Genomic DNA, 6,998 nt, shown 5'->3' on the forward strand with positions numbered 1-6,998 from the left:
GTTATATTTTGCTACTTATGCTGAAAAGAAAGGTAGAGAACGTTCTATCAAAAACAAACTAATTCATTGGACATGACTTCGAGTGAGAACACATTTTAATGTTCTCTTACTTTAAAGCCTACATCTGCTATATTTCACCTATTACAAAGATTAATGTCAAACTTAGGAAGATCAACCAGACAGGTTAAGAATGACTCCTAGAAGAGGAAATTACTGCAACTAAGATAAAGCAATGTTTTTCTAGATATAAATAGTTATAACACAGAGGTCCTTTCAGATTCAGGGTAGAAAAGAAAAGAAATGTTGCACACAAATTTCAGAGATAGATCCTTGGTGATTTATTAACATCTAACCAGAAGTCATTTATAAAAGGATAATTAGCTGGTAAAGAAAAAATTTTGAAATAAACACACACATATAATACATTATATGTGTGTGTGTATACATATGTGTGTATCTAAATGTGAGTGTGTGTGTGTGTGTGTGTGTGTGTGTGTGTGTATGAGAGAGAGAGGGAGAGAGAGAGAGAGAGAGAATGACTCAGTGGAGAATAATGAATTGGCCTCTGTAAATTACTACCTGTTCTTTAAAAGTCTTCTTGCCTGTACTACAGTATGCTTATAAAATAACTTGTTGATCAGTGACTTTTTTCTGAGTAATACCCTACAGAACAGGGAAGATGTGACACTAAAGAATAAAGCAAACAAACAAGCAAACCAACAAACAAAGAATAATTAACAAGAAAGCCCAGGTTAGAAATCAATACTCAATGTTTTATTAAGTTTAGTGAAAAATGACTAGAAAATTAAAAAAAAATCACTTCCTATATTTAAATTTTATAGGAACCCTGTTCTAAATATAAGAGGTAACTGTAAGGAAGTAATGGAAAGACTTAAGAAAATAAAGATAAATAAACATTACACAGAGAAACACTTATATTTCCATATTTAGAGAAAATATTATTTAGACATAATGCAGAAGAGAGATCAACTCAGATAATAGAGAAGTGTGAACATACCTACAAAAACATGATTTCCCTTTTCTTTGTAAATTTATCTTCAATTAGTGTGGCAATAATTACTTATTTCATTGCTTTAAGGAATTATAGCACTTTAATTCATTATTCATGAATTAAAACTTAGATTCTCTCATTCATGGTACATGGAAAGAATGAGTTTTCTTACTCAGTTTTAGTGCACAATAGATGAAAAGTTGTAAATGATTATCGATGAGGCTCATATTATTTTCACAACCTCACATGGATGCTACGACCAACCATCTCCTTTGCTTTCTGCTATTTCCAGTTTTCTTCCATCAATTCATGAATTTCATAAGCCACAATCCTAGAAGCTAAAGGATCACAATGTGGCTGTGTAGAGTCTTTGGTACAATGTCCTTAACACTACTAAAAACAATAATACTTTTATCTGCTTAATGGATGTGGATTATGAACAAAACTCTTTTGAATAAAGCTTTTCTACCTCTATTTTGGCAGTTTCCTTTGGCTTCATTCCTTTTCTGACTTTATGATTTAATTGTCAAATCTAAAAAAATAAGAAGTGAATCATGTCTTCTATGAACCTCAATGAGTTTCTCTATTACTGTGTAAACTTAAATTCACAAAAACATGTTATATGCATAGTACATATAGTCAAAGCTAGTTGTGAAGTGCACTTTTATCCATATACTTCTCTCATTGCTCATTGTTTTAGTGTTGAAATAGATTTTAAGTTACCTGAGCAAAAATGCTTGCTTAACTGCCTTTTATGCAACTCTATAATGGCCACCTATCATTATGTGTGTCATTCAAAAAAATATGTTCTAAATGAATGCCAAGTTGTAAGTTTATAAAGATGTAAGGGTCTCTAAACAATTATTCTTTTTTTAAATGTTTCCCAGAATTAAATTTTTTAAAAAGTGACAAAACTGAGGCAACGATGAGTAAGAAAATATCTGAGGCAGAACCTAAGTAGGATCTGCCTAGAAAGCTGTTCCAAAATAGTGTGGAGGTCTCATAAAGAATAAAGGTTGGAAATGATAGAAGAAATTTGTTTCATCTGTTTGTTCTTTAACATTGAAACAAAGTACTAACTAAAACTAATCAAGTAATAGGATGTACTAAGTACCTTGGTTTTCTCAGTTTCTGATTATCTGCTCCTTAAAATAATTCTAGAATTTTACGTTGTTGCTGTCAATATCATACTTGCACCATTTCACACCTGCTATGCCATGTTGAATGGTGTTCATTACACTGATATCTTTCTTCAATCTCAGATTGTTGTGTGAAACAGTTATTGAAGACATAGATAATTAAGTTTTCTTGATATTTAACTGGAGTGAATCTTTTATTTAGTGACTGTTATCCTTATAAGAAGAAATAAAGATGCACAGAGACATGGCCACACTTTGGGTGTAAAGAGATCATAGTGATTCACATTGATAATATAATACAATTATTATGGCTGATTCCCAGAAGGTAGGAGACAAGAAGGAGCCTCATACAGTGTTCTGGGATGGCAGAAACATCTTTTAAACACAATAACTACTTTGGAGTTCTGTCTCTGCTTCAGGGAACAGCTTTTCTTATCATTAAACTTAATTACATCAATTCAACAGGTGATGTGTCATACGTCTAAACATTTATAAACTGCCATTTGTGACTGAAAAGTGAAGATAACAAAGTCTAGGCCAGCATCATCTTAGGACAAGAATCTATTAAAGAATAAAGAGAGGAAGAACTATGTGTTGCTTTAATCTATTCATGGTACTATTATTCCAGAAATCCTATGAACTGAAATATCCATATTATTAGGAATAATATGGAACACACACACTGGAATTTAGTGTATGTGTTTTTTAATGTTTTCATCTCTTTTTCATATCAATTGTTGATTAATCTAGACACTATTCAAGGTCCTTGTTACTCAAGCAAGAAGACTAGAGCCATAATTCTCCAAATCTACAGAGATATCTGGCCAACTAAGTAAAGGAAATTGGTAAAGACTGTATTTCATGTGAGAACTTTCATCAACAAATAAGTTGAAGACAGGTCAAAAGAAGACATACAATATAAACTTCAGGGTTCTACATATAACATGTAAATGTCTCTCTCTCTCTCTCTCTCTCTCTCTCTCTCTCTCACACACACACACACACACACACATACATACACTCACATATACAGTACTTGCATACATTTGCAGTAATATTCATTTATAAAAATAAACATTTCCACACATGAAAAAGTAAAAGATCAAATCTATTCTGTTCACATAATCATAATTTTATACATAATTACAGAAAATAAACAAGAGTTGGAGTAAGTTTTTTCCTCATTCCCCTTATACATACAGTGAATACATATTGAATACCATGAGCTACAGCCTGACTTTATAGTCTGAGATCAGGCACACTCATAATTTTACTATCCCCAGTCCCTCTTTTTTGAATCTGCCTAATTCCTATGCTTCCTCTAAGTAAACTTTTATCTGACATACAATTCTTTACCCAGATCTCCATTGAGGGAAGCTTTGTTAGCCTCTAATCATAGTGAATAGTGTGGACAATTTTGTACTCTTCTATCTTTACTCTTCCATGCATTAGTTCTTGCATTCTAAACAGCTTATTATGGGAGTATTTGACAGATCTTTACATTTTGTACAGCACTTTCCATGGCTCATTTAGATGTGCATCAAGTAAGTTCTTACTGAGTTCCTACTATCTGTCATATATGATGATGCATTAGAACTACACTTAAACACTTATAATCATTCTCAGATGTAGACTGATAATGGATGAGAAAGATGTAAATCAAAAAAAACTAGTGAGCAGAATTTGACTAGCTGAAGTAAGAAGTAGTCTCGTGATTAGAATGATTGTGGTGGTGTTGGTGGTGTGTGTTTTGGAAAGAAGGAGATTACAGAGATGAACAAACCTCACAGAGATGACAAAATATGTAGACATAAACAACAAAACATGATTGTATATGAAAGCTCTGGGAGACAAACATGGGAAAACAGGGATGATTTGGCGATAAATGATTTAAGAGTATGTAGACCATATTTTTGGAACTATAATTTTTGTTTAATTCTAGACTAACTAAATCTCTTTAATTTTAACCAAAACTCACTACAATAGGAATAAAAATAAAAATAATTACAGCTGGTAATGGATAAGAATAGAAAATGAGACTGACAAAGAAACTAATGCAAGCTATAAACCATCTTATACTTTAGCTGGAAACAGATACTTCCTGAGAATATTTTAATCTCAAGAACCACAGATGTAAACCAGCATGTCATCCACATAGGTTGCTATATTTTTCTTAGATGCTAAACAACATTATTGTTTTAGTAAAAGTGAAACAAGAGCGGGGGAAAAAACAAACAAACAAATACACCAACGGCCTAGTTCCTCTATTGGTCAATCAACAAAGGTCCAAAACAGAATGGATAACAAAATTTTTAGCCAGGCAGTAGAGGCACACGCCTTTAATCCCAGCACTTGGGAGGCAGAGGTAGGCGGATTTCTGAGTTCAAGGCCAGCCTGGACTACAGATTGAATTCCAAGACAGCCAGGGCTACACAGAGAAACCCTGTCTCAAAAAACAAATAATAATAATAATAATAATAATAATTTAGTATGGATAACAAAGTGTCTAAACTTCATGTTCTAAATAACTGCACTTCTAGATAACTAACATTCAACTTGTTTTGCTTTCTTTTATAATTTGTCTTAAATAGAGTCTTCCCATTGATTATATTATATTAAGGTGATATATTCCATTCCGATTTATTATTCTTTTAATAATATGAAACTTATTGACTTCATATCCATTTTATCCACTCAATACAGACTGTTGAAAATAGAGACTTTTTGCAATACTGCTAATTTTTTGGGAGTGATGTATTTGACATGGAGTATCAAACATTCAGTGAATAAGTAATAAATATTTTCTTAATGACTGAGTTTAACGTCATTTAAAGAAAAACAGAAACGTATGCATGTGATACCCTCCTGCATACAAGTATAAAGAACTAGCTAGTTAAAAATTCTAGCATGATAGCATATGACTCCTCACTCATTCATGTACAGACTTTCCTGATTGGGTTCATATCTTACAAACACACACACACACACACACACACACACACACACAATTTTAGGAGAGCTGTTATTGGTAAGGAGCCCAGGAGGATTGGAAGGACAGAAAGAGAGGATGAATATGAAAAAGATACACTCTATACATATATGATATTTTAAACAATAATAAATTAAAATTTTAAAAAGTGTATCTTTTTTCTCATTTATAAAATGGGTATGAAACTGAAACTGAATTAGAATACTTTAAAAACTAAGACTGGAGAGAGGCACACATCACTTTAATGTATTCTCTATTCCTTGTCTAGTGAATTTTAACATTAGTATGACTACTGAAGTAATTTTTAAATTCTACTGCATGTAAATTCTATATTAGGGATCTATCCTCATAACTATTAAAAAAAAAACCCTACCACCTCCAAAAACAGAGCAATAAATTCACTCTGGTTCTACACTGGACAATTTGCTTTAAAATTGCAGAGATTACTTACTGGTTCACATAGACTTGTAATATACTAGAATGCATAATCTAGCAATACATCTATTGCAAATGTGTATTTGTTGATCCTACAACTACTAGCACAGCACAGCAAAAGAAACATTCAAAACATTAAGTAATTTTCATGCCCACCCTGATTAATTTTTGAGATGTTATGAGAGCTACAATGTCTCCAGAGTCTAGTTAAGAAAACAACTGTCATCCGAAGAAGACGTGCATGAGAGGCAGAGAATCTTTCCTTACAGCATATCTGTCAAAGGATTAATACACATTATATAGAGAGAACAAAGGTCAGGAAATTATACAACACAAGTTAAAATGTATTGCATATATAATCAGAGAATAATCAATATAATAAATGAAATCTTCTGGGAAATATTTGAAACAGTCTAAAGCTTGGGTTCTATGGAAACAACCCATCAGCTCAGGATATCACAAAGGCTATTTGTTACTTTCCACAAATCGATGGTAATATTCAATTGCTGGCAACAATGCTTACATATCTCACCAAACACTGAGAAGTCAAGCTGCTGCCTACACAGAGCCTTCCCCACCAATGACTAGTGTCAACAGTAATAGAAGATCATCTGCTAACTAGCAAAGAAAAGTAACAAATGAATCAGCTACAAAATCTATAATCTACATGGTACCTTGCCTACAAGATATGATGAAGTGAAGGATGGACAAATGTGGGATTAACTAAACATTTTCTCATTGGACTTAAGAACCACTCCTTGAGATGGAACCAATGCCTGACACTGATCAAGTGGCCAAAAATCTGAGCAATTCACCATGGACCTTGGGGAAAATCAAATTCCATTGTTCTTCTAAAGGAACAAAGTAATAAAAACACTTACTAACAACAGGTGGCTATACCCATAGATCGATGACTGGTGAAGCTATCATCAAAAGTGCTTCCTCTTTCAGAAATAGGAATTAACATAGAAATCAAAAACTTGTCAATGTGCAGAGAGTGAGAGATTTAGAAACACTCAGACCTCAATAGTTTACCTTTATCAAACACCTACCCTCAGGGCTCAGATACAATGTAGAGGAGAAGGCAGAAAGGAATATGAGTCAGAGGCCCAGGTCTGCTGTGAGATTATATATACTAAAATAATGAGTCCCTACAGCTTCAGGTTACTGTCCATCCAGGTATGTCATACCTGAAGGTAGAATCAAACACGACTGACAACTACACCGGGAAAAAAAAAAAGTCAGTGAAACAATTCCTAATGCTATTCTCCTATATTCTTAGATAAATTCCTAGCCCACTAATCACCAGGGATCCATCCCATAATCAGCTTCCAAACACTGACACCATTGCATACACTAGCAAGATTTTGCTGAAAGGACCCAGATATAGCTGTCTCTTGTGAGACTATGCTGGGGCCTAGCA

At 33.3% G+C, this 6,998-nt stretch overlaps 1 protein-coding gene across 6 annotated transcripts in view; it reads right to left on the bottom strand.

Moving 5' to 3' along the window:
• Window positions 1-6,998, bottom strand: part of Csmd3 (CUB and Sushi multiple domains 3) — a 1,196,994-nt gene that overhangs the window by 99,621 nt on the left and 1,090,375 nt on the right. The gene's annotated exons all lie outside the window — the stretch shown is intronic.

This window comes from Mus caroli, chromosome 15, assembly GCF_900094665.2.
Source record: "Mus caroli chromosome 15, CAROLI_EIJ_v1.1, whole genome shotgun sequence".
In the NCBI taxonomy this organism is placed as follows: domain Eukaryota; kingdom Metazoa; phylum Chordata; class Mammalia; order Rodentia; family Muridae; genus Mus; species Mus caroli.